The sequence below is a fragment of the Hypanus sabinus genome, chromosome 4, assembly GCF_030144855.1.
Source record: "Hypanus sabinus isolate sHypSab1 chromosome 4, sHypSab1.hap1, whole genome shotgun sequence".
In the NCBI taxonomy this organism is placed as follows: domain Eukaryota; kingdom Metazoa; phylum Chordata; class Chondrichthyes; order Myliobatiformes; family Dasyatidae; genus Hypanus; species Hypanus sabinus.
In genome coordinates this window covers 142,169,587-142,186,154 of record NC_082709.1, presented here as the reverse complement: position 1 = coordinate 142,186,154, position 16,568 = coordinate 142,169,587, and the positions used below count along the sequence as shown (strand labels likewise).

The 16,568-nt window shown below is 44.4% G+C and overlaps 1 protein-coding gene across 1 annotated transcript in view; it reads right to left on the bottom strand.

Annotated features, from left to right (window-relative positions):
* Positions 1 to 13,418, bottom strand: part of arl6 (ADP-ribosylation factor-like 6) — a 66,089-nt gene extending 52,671 nt beyond the window's left edge. Inside the window, exon 1 of the mRNA XM_059968218.1 lies at positions 13,073 to 13,418. The gene's annotated coding sequence lies outside the window, so the exon portion shown is untranslated. The remainder of the gene's footprint in view (positions 1 to 13,072) is intronic.
* Between the last annotated feature and the right edge of the window lie 3,150 nt (positions 13,419 to 16,568).

Here is a 16,568-nt window from a genome sequence, read left to right as displayed (position 1 = left end):
TCGTTTTACTTAACCGGCAGGTCTCCAAAGAGGCTGTCTTTATCATTCGCAGGCTTTGGCGCAACCCCGTTCGACCTGCTTTGCTGTTTAAAAATGGCATCCCCATTAACTGTCACCCCTTTTCCGGCGAGTCCCCCCGTGGGGAACTTGAGTACTTTGGCGTGGTGGACTCCCAACCGCCTCGTTCATCGGGGTTATTTTATCAACACCATGCCCCAAACTTAGACCATTTCCACCCAATTCTTTAATTTTACCCAGGTGGCTGGCCCTTTTATCAGTACCCTTCAGGATATGGGTTTTTAATTCGAACTCTTCGTTCAAGTAGCATTTTGAACCCCATCCTGGCATAACAATAGAGTGGGGGGGCCCGCTATCTCCCGGCTCACTCTGTGAGCGATCTGCCAGGTTTAAGATTTCTTCCTTCGATTTTGGAACTACAGACTTTCCGTTTCCTTCAATAATAATCCTCATCCCCCCCATTCTTAAATTCTGCATTAACTTTGAACCCACCTTCAAATACAAACACTGGGGAACTCACACTTCCCACGGTTACCAAGGTTACCCCTTTTTCCACTGAACCAAGTCTATCTGACCCACAAGGACGGCCGCCCCGTTTCCCTAAATCAAATACCTCAGACTTCTTCCGAGCTCCGTTACCAGGTACAGCACCACGTGCATCCCCATCTTGGACACATTCAAATGGGACATTGGCCTCTTCCAGGCTTTCAACACCCGTACCTTTTTCAAATTCTAACTCCCCCCGATCCTCCCAGTTACTCTCTGGGCAGCCCTCCCCCCCCCGCGGGGAAGGCGCAACCCTGCGAGCTGAAACAACTTCCTCGGCCTTTTCAGCAGACTTCTTCGAGGCAAGGGTATCCTTTCCATCTAGGACTGCCCTCATCTCATTATCGGGAACACCTTTTAAACTCTCAACTTCTTCAAACAATTCTGCCAAACCAGACAGATCATCCATGTCCAACTCTGGACCGTTTAACAGCTTTATCTGTTTCTCATCTTTAGTTCCTGCCTCTAGGACCTTTCTCTTCGCTAAGGGCAGATCTACCTCCTCTCCCTTACCCCCTCTCACTTTACTACTCTTCGTCTTACCACCCTCTAAACCCTCGTGGCACAGGGTCAGCAAAGACATCTCGGCCAAATCAAAACTGGCCAGATTTAAACTGCTCTCGTTCTCAGCTGCCTCTCTCGACAGGCTGCGAGTGACCGCGCCTGCGAGATAGTCCTTGGGCGCTAGGGGCGGGGCCACCATACTCACCGGTCGGCAGGTCGGCAGCATTGCTGACCAAACCTTACCCCCTGCTAAGTCGTTCCCAAGCAGGATGTCCACGTCAGCTCTCGGGAATTCTGATGGCACCCCTATTTCAACTGATCCATACACCAGCTCACAATCCAGAATGACCTTATGTAAGGACACCATTTCTATCCTTTTATTTATTCCTTCTACCTTTACCATGCCCATTTTCTGACCAAATTCTAGTACCTTACTGCTGATCAGCGACAGCTCAGCCCCCGTGTCTCTCCAGATTCGTACGGGAACTGGTGTGTCTCCCTCCGTCACAGACACGGTTCCGTGTGACAGACAATACTCAGAGCCTTCTCGTATTCTATCTACCCTCGGCTCTCTGGTCGATTTACTGATTACCACGGCACACCCGATAGTGACTGCGGCTTTCCCTCTTCCTATCTCTTTCCTCGGAGCAAAGCATCGAGATGCAATATGCCCCTCCTTTCCACAATTAAAACAGGTCAAACCCGGAAACCTCTGGCCGTCTTGCCTTTCCCCCTCAACCTTACCGCTAGCTCCCGGTGGGACCTCTGCCTCACTCGTCAGACTTTCTCGATCGTTCCCATGGTCTCTCTGGGAACTTTTATTCGAGGAAGACTTTGTCTTGTGGCTTAGGACATATTCGTCCGCAAACCTAGCAAATTCTGAAATGGACTTATCCGGCTTCTCATTCAAATACATCCGGATCTCCTCCGGAACACAACTTTTAAATTCCTCAATCAAAAGTAACTCCCTGAGACGCCCATAATCCTCGTCCACCCTTTCCGCGGTGCACTAACGGTCCAAGAGCACCCCCTTCTCATGGGCTAGCTCGGTATACGTTTGATTCCACCCTTTCCTTAAATTTCTAAACTTTTGTCTATAGGCCTCAGGGACCAATTCGTAAGTCCGGAGAATGGCCTTCTTTAGCTCAGCATAATTCTCCGCTTCTCCCTCCTACAGGGACAATGCCGCATATGCTCGTTGGGCCTTCCCCTTTAACACACTTTGTAACAACGTCACCCACTGCTCTTTTGGCCACTTCTGATTTACTGCCACCTTTTCAAAAAGCAAGAAATAACTATCAACATCTGTCTCCTCGAATGGGGGTACCAATCTCAACTCCCTACTAACATTAAACCGCTCCGCTCGGTCTAACCCTTGATCTCTTTGCTCGTTCCTCATCTTCTCCATCTCCCAGACTTGTTTCCTCTGTTTCTCTTTCTCGGCCCGTTCCTTCTCTTTCTCGAGTGCTTCTAGCTCCTTCAGCTGAATTTCATTCTGTCTTTGCCTCTCAGCTTGGTCCTGCTCCTTTTTCACCTCTAACCCCTTTAGTTGGAGCTCATGGTCCCGGGTCGCCTCTAGCTCCTTTAGGTGGAACGCCTGCTCCCTTTCTCTCTCAGCCGCTTCCAGCTCTTTTAACTTAATTTCATGTTCCAACCTTAATTTCTCCACCTCTAACTGAACCGTCCCACTTGATGGTACCTTTTCAGGGATATCTTCCAATACCTCAGCTTCAAACACATTCTTCCCAATGTAATACTGAGTTATGGCCCTTCGGACCTCCCGCTTTTTCATGGACGACCTCACTTCTGCGAGGTTCAACACCTTCGCCAAATTTAACAAGTCTGATTTGGTGGCTGCCTCTAGCGCCCCCACAGTCGGGTTTTTCATAAATTCACCCACGTCCATCTTTGCTGGTTTCCCATCTGGCTACCCGCATAACCAGATTCAAGTTTTGGACTTACAAGCCCGATTCACTGGCCTCCCAATTTGGTGTCAAATCCCGAGACGAGAAACCCAAATTGTTACGTATCCCGTAACTGGATAACTTACTAGCAAAGATAGAGAGGTCCGTTGAAGTCTGATGTCACTATTTTCAAATGCTTTTATTTATAAAGGGGCACAAAAGTAAGGTTAATACAAACATTCAGATAATGCACGTCGTCAATACTCAATCTAAAGCGCGGGTATAGTAATAATCATCATTAAGAAATTAGCTCTACTGTTGTCTAGGGGATAATATATTGCCCGTTGGAAATATAAAAGTCACTCAGAAGTCTGCAGGCTTCAGCCTTTTGGGAATCACTGGGTTTCACGTGGTGCAACAGAGAGAGAGAGATTGGTGAGAAAAGAAAAGACTTGCCGGGTCTTTATGAAGCATCCATTGAATCAGGGGAGCGTTGGTTCCCCGTTGTTAGTTTGAAGTCCCTTTCGGTGTTATCAGCCACCCGCTCCCCAGGCAAAGGAGAGGCGGAATGCACGTGGCTTTGTATGGCTTCCCGTTAGCACGGGAGCACTGAGTGATGGTGTCCTTCTGGTGCGTCGCTGGGGTACCGCCTCCTGCAGTCCCCTTTTATCTTGCCTTGCAGAGTTGTAGATGTCCATCAACGTAGGGTGATGCAATCCCCACCCCCACATTGCCCGAGGGTGTCCATATCCATGGTAGCTGTCATGTAGCAGGGACATGCACTTCACACAGGTGTCTCTAAGAACAATGGCCAAAACCGTTGCATTGTCTCTCATTTCCTGAGTCCGAGACCCGAATTAATAGTGATCTTGCGATTCTCTGGAAGGAGGGGGCTGCTGGCACCCCAGATGCAACTGAGCTGCGGAAGATCGTGGAGGAGATGTTGTTGCCAATCCAAACTGACTGGGGTCTGCAAGTGAGGAAATCGAGAATCCAATTGAACAAGGAGCCAGAGGCCAAAGTCTTGTTTAGTTTGAAGGGGATGATAGTACTGAATGGTGATCTGTAGTTCTTGACAAGCATTTTGATGTATGCATCTTTGTTGTCCAAATGTTCCATGGTTGAGTGAAGAGTCAATGAAATGGGATCTGCTGTGGATCTGTTGTGTCAGTAGGCAAACTGGAGCAGATTCAAGTTGTTTCTCAGGCATGAATTGGTATGTTTCATCACTAAACTCTCAAAACACTTCATCGCTGATAAAATGCCCAAATGCATCAAATGCCCTGTGATGACATTTTTTAAACATTAATAAATTCTAATTGAATCAGATATACTTTAATGGAATACAGTATATATCTTGTGATACATACAACTGCTAGAGGAACTCCGCAGGCCAGGCAGCTTCTATAGAAAAGAGTAAACAGTCAATGTTTCAGGCCGAGACCCTTCATCAGGGCTATTACTTTGATTTCCAGTATCTGCAGACTTTCTTTTGTTTGTGATAGATCTTGAGATTTTCAATTTTAAATATATAAATAGCAAATTGTAATTTGTTATTTCTGTATACAACAGATATACTTTCAAGGAACTTAACAGAAAACTTGTAACACACTCAGCATTAGATTATGGGAAAAGTGGAATACAGTACTTAAATACCCCAGAGGTACAGTAAAGCACCCTTTTCAGAAATAGGTGACAGAGGATTGGAAGATGTAAATGGAACATGTATAATCCTTGTGGGTAGAGTTAAGAAATTTTAAGGTTTAAAAGACCCTGATGGGAGTGATATCTAGGCGTCCGAACAGTAGTTAAAATGTGGGGTACAAATTACAACAGGAGATTGAGAAAAAGGCAATGTTATAATAATCATGGAGGATTTCAATATGCAGGTAGATTAGGTTAATCTGGTTGGTGCTGGATTGCAAGAGGTGGAATCTGTAGAATGCCTACGACATGGCTTTTCAGATCAGCTTGTGTTTGACCCTACTAGGGAATCAGCTATTCTGGAATGGGTGTTGTGTAATGAACCAGATTTGATTATGGAGCATAAGGTAAAGGAACCATTAGGAGAAAGCAATCATAATATGATAGAATTCACCCTGCAGTTCCTGAGATATTCTTGATGTAGGACAAGGTCGTGCGTTTCAATGCACTTTGAGTAAAGTCTGAATTTCTCTCCTTAGTAAGCATCTCCTGATGCAGTTTCATGGGTGAAATTTTGCTGTTCCGGCGTATTTTTAGTAAGTGCTTCCCTTGCTTCCCTTCCCAGTCCTGAAGTTTGGAGATGCTCAAGAATATATCAGAAATGACAATGTGACTGCTCAAACCTCACGGCATCACAACTGGTCACAAACTCAAGAAGCAAGGTACCAGTAAAGACAACCGACAAAAGCAATAAGGTGTACAGGATCACCTGTGGAAACTGCAACAAGAACTATGTCAGCCAGAAAGGATGCAAACTCTCAATCTGTTTACAGAAATCTAAACTGGCGGGACAGAGGCATGATCCACTGTCGCTGATCTCAGTACCTGAAGACCAAGAAGAACAGCACTAGCTGAGAGACCTTGGAGGTTCTGGCACAGGCCGACATGAAGTAGGCATGAGAATTTTTAGAAGCATGGCTCTCTTCTGATAACTTCATAAACAAACATATCAAAATAGATGAACTGCTAAGAGCCAAAGAAACCTGAGCCAATAGAATTCAAAGGTCAACTGAATGGGTAGCCAATCAAGATTGAGGCAAGCAAACGGGGGCCTATGTAAATGCAAACCCTCCCACAGAGAAACACCAACAACTGTGCACTGAGAATGTCACCTCGACACCTGCAAGCTAGTTGCCAAGCACGCGAATACCGCAAACACCTGAATTCACGCTAAAAGTATTCACCACCATTCCCATTATGTTATCTCACTTTTCCCTCCAACTTATTATTTACAAATCCAACAGAAACCTTTCCCCCACCCCCCAACTATTTCTACTGCTACCAACCGACACTAGGAACAATTTAAAATAAGTAGTCAATTACCTTACCAACATATTTTGGAATGTAGGAGAAAACCAGAAAATTAGGAGAAAGGAGGACACCCAAATGCCACCCACTATAATATTGATCCCAGGTCACTGGAGCTGAGTTGGCAAATACAATTATTGATAAGAATGAAAGTTGGTAGGCAGTTTTATGTCTTTTGTAGAGGTTTACACTTATCATCCAGTGAAGAATACCTTGGGTTAAGAAACATAAATTCTGCATTCAGTTTTCCTGAAACTGATCTCGTAATGCTTGATGCTAAAGAACTTAAATACATTACTGGAAGCTGTTGAGAACTTCTCATATGTGGGCTCATCAAGTGCCAGCTATTGGTCATTTGATACCAAAATTGCCTATTGCAAATTCTAAGTGCTATGTCCAAGTTAAGCACCCTGACAGTGAATACCAAATTAGAGTCTACCAAGTTTAGCAGCAAGACTCAGACACCAAATGAAAGGCATATAAAAATGCATAACAATTTCAATTTGTTGCATAAACACATCTCATACATCTTCTTGTGGTGGAAGGTTACCAATATAGAGGTCCAGGAGTGAGTTAGCCCATCAAGATTCATTCAGTTATATACTAACAACATTTAGAGTGGATTGGTCACATTCATTGAATAGGTGACAGTTGTTTTCCCAAAGTAAGGTGATCTGCCACAGGTTCATAACCTGCTGGATGACTACACTTTTGTAACAGAAAAGCTGTAAGAAAATATGAATATGGTGGGCAATGACATTGACGACAGGGAGAATCAGACAGTGATATATTGATAGATAATAACTTAGTTTCTTTCCCCCCTCTCTCCAGAGATATTGTCTAATCTGCTACATAATCTCCTTTTGGTCTGAGGTTTGAACAATAGCTCTGATCGGACCTGCATTTCATGGTTGTAATACTTTTGTTTGCTTTTTCTCTCACTTCTCTCTAATTTCTCAACCAGATAGCTCCACAAACAATAGCATAACCTTGGTAATTCTGGCTGAGTATTATCTGAGACACAGTGGATTCCAGTTAATCGGGACACATTGGAACCAGTACATTTTGGCCCAATTAAGTAGCTGCCCCAATTAACTGAAGTTTCATGGAAATCGTTAAAAGAAAAAAAAGACAAGCTACTGCTTAACTGAGGAGCAATTTATGTATTTAAATTAAACACAGAACAAATTATAACACTACCAGTTAATCAACAGTACTATAAAACTGTGCATTAGTTCCTAACAGTTATTGACAGAGGTATTCACCTGCCGTGTTCTTTAGATTGACTGTAAATAAAGAAAATCAGCAGACATGTAGTCAAGATAATGGACTGCCTTCACACAATGTTTTAGACAATTGCATCCTCCAAATCTTCATTGTCATTGCAAAGTTCAAGATGATTGTCGATACCTTTATAGTTCCTAACTTGTTGAAGTAGTGAAATCATTTCACTTTCGGTCCCGGCCATTTCAGGCATCTCCAAGCCTGAATGCTGAAACCGCAGTGAACAAAATGGTTCCGAATTGTCCTGCTCCTTATTTTCATGACAAAATTACTGCCTTTTGAACGCAAACACATGTAACTGACTCTATTTAAAAACTGATTGCTGTAAGCATGAAGTAGTGTCCAACAGCCATGCAAATGTACACGACTGATGCTAGTTAGAAACAGTCTCTTGTCCCATTTAAGCAGCATAGTCTCTCAAATAAACAAAGGGAATCCCAGCTATTCTCTTGATTTAGTTTTTGTTCTTGAAGAGTAGCCCCAAATAAACAGCTGCTCCGATTAATCATAATCCATTGTATTCCCTTTGCTCAACCATTCCACAGCAACTTCTCAGCAACTTAAGTCTAATTTCCCTCACTTCTCCACATCTGATGAAGTGTTTTTAACTCTGAATGTTAAAATCATAAATAGAAACAGTAGTAAGCCATACAGCCTTTTAACAGGTTCCACCAATCATGGAATTATGGCTGTTTCGAGTCAACTTTCCTGCCTTTCTCCCATAACTTTTGATTTTTGTAAATATCTTTTTCTTTCCACAGATGTTGAACTTCTCTGCCATAAGATTATTTTCAAATTCACCTTTCTAATGTCTACAGTTTGATGGGTTTCAAATATATTTAAACCATTAAAAATCATACCTATCCAGGAATTTTGTTTGTGCCAACTTGCAATGACAGTATCTTCAGTGATAACTATTTTAGCTGAGAATGTTTGATGCCTTTCTCATCCTCGCAGAGGACTTCAATCAGGCTTGCTTGAAGAAATCTCTACCCAGTTACCATCAGCATATCACCTGCAGCACCAGGGGACATAAAACACTTAACCACTGCTACACTACATTAGGAATGCCTACTGCTCCATTCATAGACTGCATTTCTGGAAATCTGATCATCTCCTATCTGCATACACACAGAGATGAAAGAGGCAAGGACAACAAAGAGATGATCATGGGAGACAGAGAACCAGCTATGGAATTGCTTCGAGTTGGTGGACTGGGCCATGTTCAAGGTCTCATCAGAGGACCTGCATAAATACATATTCATCTGTGCACATCTATTACATCATTCTACAGATGTGCAGTGGAGAGCAACTTAACAAGATGCGTCACTGCATGATATGAAAACTGCAACATTCAACACTAAAATTCCTTCAAAACTAATCACTAAGCCTCAAGACCTATGCCTCAATACCCCTTCGTGCAACTGGACCCCTCTCATTTGCAGTCTCCAGTTAGTATGGATTGGCAACAACATCTCTTCCACAATTATCATCAGCCCAGGGGCACCAGAAGGCTGTGTGCTTAGCCCCTTGCTCCATTGTTTTAGACCTACAACTTAATACAGTTACAATGCCATATTTAAGTTTGCTGATGACACCACTGTTGCTGGCCAAATCAAAGGTGGTGATGAATTGGCATATAGGAGAGAGAATGATCATCTGGTTGAATTATATCACAATAACAACCTCTCACTCAACATCAGCAAAACCAAAGAGCTGATTATTGACTACAACAAAGGGAAACCAGAGGTCCACGAGATAGTTCTCACTGGAGAATCAGAGGTGGAGAGGATCAATAATCTTAAATTTCTTAGTTTTATCATACAAGACGAACTGTCTTGGGACCAGCACACAAGTGCCATTACAAAAAAGGCACAACAGCACCTCTACTATCTTAGAAGTTTGTGCAGAATCAGCATGTCACCTAACTTTGACAAACTTCTATACATGGACAGTGGAGAATATGCTGACTTCTTGCACAATGGCCTGGTATAGAAAGACTAATGTCCAGGAATGGAAAAGCCTATAAAAAGTGGTGGATACAACTCAGTCCATCATAGGCAAAGACCTCTCTCCCACTGAGCACTTCTACAAGGAGTGCTGCCAAGCAGATCCATCAGCAAGGAAACCCACCACCAGCCATGCTCTCTTCCCACGGCTGCCATTAGGAATGACGCACAGGGATCTTCTGCCCCATACCACCAGATTCAGTAACAGTTACAGCCGGCCCTCCTTATCCACGGGGGATTGGTTCCGGGGCCCCCGCGGATGCTCAAGTCCCTTATTTAACCGGTCTCAATTCGGTGGTCTTGAGGACCCAGCAGAACCTCGGACCTTATTTAACCTGTCTCAGTGCGGTGGACATTAGGACCTGGCGCAGCTCTGAATCCGCAGTATTTCTATCCACGAAAATAATCACGATCACGATTGAAAATAAAGTGGAAGTAATAAAGCGATTAAAAAGAGGTGAAATGCCATCGGTCATTGGAAAAGCATTAGACTACAGTTGGTCAACGATCGGAACAATTTTAATCGAGCATTTGAAAGGCCCTGCCCTGATGAAAGCAGTGTTTCTGTTTCTATTCCGTTGACGGACACAGTAAACGAGTTAAAATTATGAATTGATAATTCCCATCCCGTATCTATTGCACTCTGTGATGAAGAATTTGTTGTGAGTAGGGATTGGTTCAATCGTTTCAAAGTGAGGGAAATTTACATAATATTAAAGTGCAAGGTGAAGCAGCAAGTGCCGATGTAAATACTGCGAGTGATTTTTTTGAAATGCTGAAAGAAATTATTGAGGAGGGAGGTTATTTGCCAGACCAAATATTTAATGTAGATGAGACTGGCTTATGCTTGAAAGGACCTACATTTCAAAAGAGAAAAAAAGTGCACCAGGGCATAAGGCATTGAAGGATAGAGTATAGGCTAACGTTATTGCTTGGGACAAACATTTGACTAACTGACGCTAAATAAGAACCGTATGTACCTGTTTTGACTTACGTACAAATTCAACTTAAAGACAGATTTAGGAATGGATCTCGTTTGTAACCCGGGGACTGCCTGTACTTTATTTTTAAATGAGATTTGAAGCTGGATTTATTCTCCACATTATAGTCCTTGCAACACATAATGCTAGAAGGAGATGAGCCTTCACCCAGATGCCTATCAGTGATGCTCTTGAGATACTTAACAGAAAGCACAACAACAGCTGAGAAGATTTATAGCTGACAGCACCTGAATGACACAAGTAATTATGAATTTCCACAAGTTATAAATGACTTATTTTGAAATTTATCTCTTTCTTTTTGGTTTTGAACTAGAATTTGATCAAAATTCTTGGGCTACTAAATAAATACAGATTTTCCTGTGGAAATTTTCAAACACTTGCAAAATGAAGAAATTACCACTTGCGTTCTATCAAATTTTGTAAACCATTGAATGAATGTCTTAACAGTTCAAAACAACAACTTAACTCTGTGAGCTCACTATACAAAGTAAACACTGTAGATTTGTTAATCTGTAATGTTTGTTGATAGCAGCTGGATTATTTCTTAGTCTCAGGCACCATTAACATGAGAATGTCTGTTGGTCACTTTGACAGCTCGGCTGATGGATTCTTTCTTGGAGTCTGTCAAATTGGCTTGATGGATACAGGCTTAATATGCAAAATTAATGCCCTTCTGCAAGTCCAAAACATTGGTGCACAAGAAGTGACCATTAAAGTGTCTACCACTGAACACCGTTGAACATGGTGTTAATGGACATATGTATTGTTTGAATGAAACAAACCAAGCTGAGTTAATGACATGAGAAAAAAGATCAAAGAGTTTTGATCTCTGAGTTTCTCTATGTGCGTGGAACTCATACTTATTGGAGCACCTTTCCCTGGGTTCTTTGGAGCTCTCCTGGGCTGGAAATTGCAATTGGTGCATAGGACTCGGGGTGGTTTCACTAGTGAATCAGAATTCGGAGCTCCCCCAACAACAGCGACAATCAAGTGGTGACTAAGAATCATGAGCCCTGAAATCATTATGACTCACTACATAATATTTTGTGTGGTTTATTTGTTATTTTCTATTTTATGATTATAAATTAGGCTTAAGTTACTTTATTGTGCTTGTATACTTATTACCACAACTCCTGGACACTCGAATTGCATGGGTTTGATCAGCACAGCCCATTATACCACTCTATCTTCAAAATACAGCTGAGTCAAAAATAAGGAATAAGAATAAGAATAAGGAATAAGAAAACACACACTGTTCTTACCGTTATTTTTCTTTGCATTAACTACTTGCCTGAGTTGTTTTTAAGTATTGACATAGAATTGGCTTCAATCTTCAATTCTCCCGCTTTCTGCTTTAATCTTTTCTGTTTAATTTTATGTTGTTTTCCCCTTGTCCAATAAGTCTCACTTCCATCCATTTCGAGCACTTTCCCCAGCCACATCCAAATTTAGCATAATTAATTAAATTAATTTAAATGTTTCTGTTACCAAACAAAATTCAATCACATTAACAATTTGATATTTGTAAACAGGATTCTAAAAACTTGGTACAATATACAAATGAATTGAAAGGATTGGTTTTGAAAAAAGTAAGATTTCTCATCTGACATTATTAACAAAACAAGCGTTTTCCAAGCAGTAGGGTCAGACACTGTATTTACTGGAAAAAATCTAGTCTTCTTTCAAATAGGCTTTTATTTCCAAGAGCTCTGGCCAAATGGCCATCATTGATGCACAGTGAGTATCTACACTAGACTGCAAAACTGGATTTCAGTATATGAATCTATGGAATGGAATGCTACCCAAACTACATCTGGCATTTTTAAAGAGCCAAAAAAAAAACCTGCCATTTCTTTAGATCCAAGTCTCCCAAACTCTCCATTGTGCAACTTGGTAGGTTCCATTTCAACACTTGCCACACTCAACTCTATAACTGAATGGCACAACGTTCTCCCATGTTTATCTGACATTCACCTCTGGATAAGAAATGATTTATTTTAATTAAACATTGAGAACACTAAGGTTATCATCATTAGTTCCTGCAATGTGCAAGTAACTTATTCCCAAACCATTCTTTGTCTCTCTATTTTGTCGATCATTCAATGACATATCAAAACTTCCAATATTCCAATATTCCCTCCATTTCCAATATCACATGATCCTCCTTTGTAACTTCACCAATTCCATCCTGTCACCAGCTTACTTACTAATGAATCACTTAAATACATCTTGATAACTTTGAGATGACCACTCCGGTGCCAATGTGAGGAACCTTCAACCTTTCAGTTTTAGTTCACAAAGACTGGTTTAAAAAATCCTCTCCAAGATTTCAAGTTCATTTAGTCTCACTTTCTCATTTAGTTCTCCCTGGGATGTCTGAGCTCCTCTTACCCATTAGCAGATTTTGACCGATCCACTCACAAGCTCCAATGATTTCAGCCATCCAACTAATGGAATTCATTATCAAAGCTTCCCTTCTTTTAAAATGCATTCTAAACATACCTATTCTGGTTATCAGTCCTTTGGGCTGCCAACATTTTCTCAATAACATTTGTTATCTTGGGACATATTACTTCATAAAAATTATATAAAAACAAGTTTTAATAATGATGTAAATATTTAAATAACAATGGCAGCAGTTGTAAAAGCTGATTGTTAATAATGAAATAGGTAGCCATGATTTCAATTAATGTTATTGCTTTATAGTGTGGACTTTATAACTAGCTCTAGAGCGATGACGGTGCTTCACTGGTCTGTCCATTTTCATCATGAAATTAGCATATAAAATACTTACCAGATCTGTTCTTTCAATGGATTGTCTGTATGCAACTGGTCCTTTTCTGCTCAACTCTCCCCTCAAAGCAACTGCAGTCCCTTTCGGCGCCCAACCTCTCTGATTGCCCTGAACCGGAGCACTAAATCTGCTGGAATCCTGGCATTACTGAAAGTAGTAGCATGCTCCAAAGACGTGAAAAATAAAATAGCAACCAGTAGCATGCAAATCAAAGAATCCAGTCTGCGAGGACGCACATCCTCGCTCAGCTTAGCGTAAGCCACCTCTACCCGATGTCTATTTACAGCCCGAAGTCGCGTTGCTAAGGAGCAGCCTCTTAACACCTGAGGGAGAGCCAGGCCGAGCTTCCGGTGCTTGCCGGAAGTGAAAGTGACGTTAGGGGCGGGCTGGGCGGCTCGGTAATTCGGGGTAAGGTGCGTTAGAAGGAGACAGTACATTCGGCAGCATTTGTGGAAGGCGAAGCTGTATTAAGGTTACAGGTCGGAAATCGAGAGAAATACATAAGGAGGCGGTCATGCAAGTGGCTTTGTAGCGGACGAGACCGGAGTCTCTTTGTGGTATCTGCTCGGATGGCCTTCGGTCCCTGACCCGTTGGAGTTTGTTTCAGCTCAGCTGCATCAGTGTGCACCTACAGCTCTGTCCACGGACACTCGTTTCAGCTGCATCCTGTAGACCAGAATATCCACCCCAAGCTCCTGCCTGGGTTAAAACAGGAGAATCTTAGAGTTGGCAGCACCTTCGAGTCCATAACCACATCAACCATTTGCCTAAACTAGGTCCATATAAGTCCATATAACTCTGTACTCAAGCTTTTTAAATGTCTCGTAACTAAAATAATGATATTGTAGCAATGTACTACATACAGAGCTAGAGATGACACGAGGTTGTTTGGAGACTAGTTTATTCAAACTTCGCAGCGCTGACATTTAACCCCTAGCGCCCGCCCTCTCCGGGTGGAAATGACATCAGAGGTGCATTACCAAAGTCTCACACCGCACACTGGCTATTTGTGAGCTGGTTCGCCTGCGCAGAAAGTGGGTCACCACATAACCGTCCCCCAGAACCGGCGATACACCCCCCAATGTCCACAGTCTGGATCAGCCTCTGTTTGGGAGGTCTGCCTCTGTGCCGCAGTGCCTGAACCTCGACCGGCTGCGCCAAGTCCACATGGGCTGGTTTGAGTCGGTCCACCGTGAAAACCTCCTCTCTCCCCCCCAATGTCCAGAACGTACGTGGACCTGTTGTTGATCACCTTGATCGGCCCCTCGTACGGCCGCTGTAGCAGTGTCTGGTGTCTGCCCCTTTGTACAAACACAAACTTACAGTCCTGCAGGTCTTTGGGTACATGGGTAGGGGTCCATCCGTGCTGTGAAGTCAGCACGGGGGCCAGGTTGCTGAGCCTTTCGCGTAGCCTGTCCAGGACTGCTGCGAGTTCTTCCTCTTGCCCCCTTGAGGCTGGTATGAACTCCCCTGGGACGGCCAGGGGTGCGCCATACACCAACTCAGCCGACGAGGCGTGCAGATCCTCTTTGCGCCCTGTGCGAATTCCAAGCAGAACCCAGGGAAGCTCATCCACCCAGTTAGGTCCTCTCAGGCGGGCCATGAGAGCCAACTTCAAGTGACGGTGGAAGCGTTCCACTAGTCCGTTCGACTGTGAGTGGTAGGCAGTAGTGTGGTGCAGCTGTGTCCCCAACAGGCTGGAGGCGAACTGGATGCCTCTGTCGGAGGTAATGTGGGCTGGTACCCTGAAACGTGCTACCCAGGTTGCAATCAGTGCTCGGGTGCAGGAATTGGCAGATGTGTCGTGAGCGGGACCGCCTCTGGCCACCTCGTGAACTGGTCTACCATAGTTAGGAGGTACTGTGCTCCTCGAGACACTGGTAGGGGGCCCACGATATCCACTTGAATGTGGTCGAACCTCCGGTGGGTGGGTTCGAACTGCTGCAGCAGGGCTTTAGTGTGCCGCTTCACTTTGGCTGTTTGGCACTGCGTGCACGTTCTGTCCCATTCACTGACCTGCTTGTGAAGTCTGTGCCACGCGAACTTGCTGGAGACCAGCCGGATGGTTGTCCTGATAGATGGGTGCGCCAAACCGAGTATGGAGTCGAAAACTTGCCGCTTCCAGGCTGCCGGGATGATGGGGCGAGGTTGGCCGGTAGCCACATTGCACAGGAGGGTCCTCTCACCTGGGCCTACAAGAAAGTCCTGCAGCTGCAAACCCGAGTGCAGTCCTGTAACTGGGCATCTTGTCGTCTGCCTGGTGCATCTCTGTCAGTGCTGCATAGTCCACCCCCAGGGACAGGGCCTGGACAGCTGGTCTGGAGATTGCGTCCTGCACGTCGTCGTCCTTTCCCGAGACATGCTGGATGTCCGTCGTGTACTTGGATATGTAGGACAGATATCGCTGCTGGCGAGCCGACAAGGGATCGGCCACCTTCGTGAATGCGAAGGGCAACGGTTTGTGGTCCGTGAACGCAGTGAATGGCCTGCCTTCAAAGAAGTACCTGAAATGCCAGATTGCCAGATACAGTGCGAACAGCTCCCGGTCGAAAGCACTGTACTTGAGTTTGGGTGGTCGTAGGTGCTTGCTGAAGAACACCAGGGGTTGCCAGCGCCCCTCGATGAGCTGCTCCAGCACCCCGCCGACTGCTGCGTTGGATGCGTCCACGGTGAGGGCGGTCGGAACGTCAGTTCTGGGGTGCACCAGCATCGCGGCATCTGCCAAGGGTTCCTTGGCTTTAACTAAAGCGGCCGCGGCCTCCTCGTCCCAAGTAATGTCCTTGCCTTTACCCAACATCAGGGTGTACAAAGGGTGCATGATACGGGCTACTGAGGGCAGGAAATGGTGGTAGAAGTTCACCATACCAACAAACTCCTGCAGTCCTTTGTCCATGTTGGGCCGGGCAAAGTGGCGGATCGCATCTACCTTGGCAGGCAGAGGTGTTGCCCCGTCTTTGGTAATCCTGTGGCCCAGGAGTCAATGGTATCAAGACCCGAACTGGCATTTGGCCGGGTTGATCGTGAGGCCGAAATCACTCAGGCTGGAGTAGAGCTGGCGGAGTTGGGACAGATGCTCCTCACGATTACTGCTGGCTCTCAGGATCTCGTCCAAATAGATGAACGCAAAGTCCAGGTGGCGTCCCACCACATCCATTAACCGCTGGAATGTCTGTGCAGCATTCTTCAGGCTGCATGGCATTCGGAGGAACTCGAACAGGCGGAATGGGGTGATGAGTGCTGTTTTGGAGATGTCTTCAGGGTGCACCGGGATTTGATGCTATCCCGGATGAGGTCTACTTTGGAAAATATTCTTGCCCATTTCAGGTTTGCTGCAAAGTCCTGTATGTGCGGCATGGGGTAGCGGTCTGGAGTTGTAGCCTCGCTTAGTCTGCGGTAGTCACAACATGGTCTCCAACCCCCGGCTGCTTTGGACACCACATGCAGGGGGGAGGCCCATGGGCTGTCAGACCGCCGTATGATCCCCAATTCCTCCATC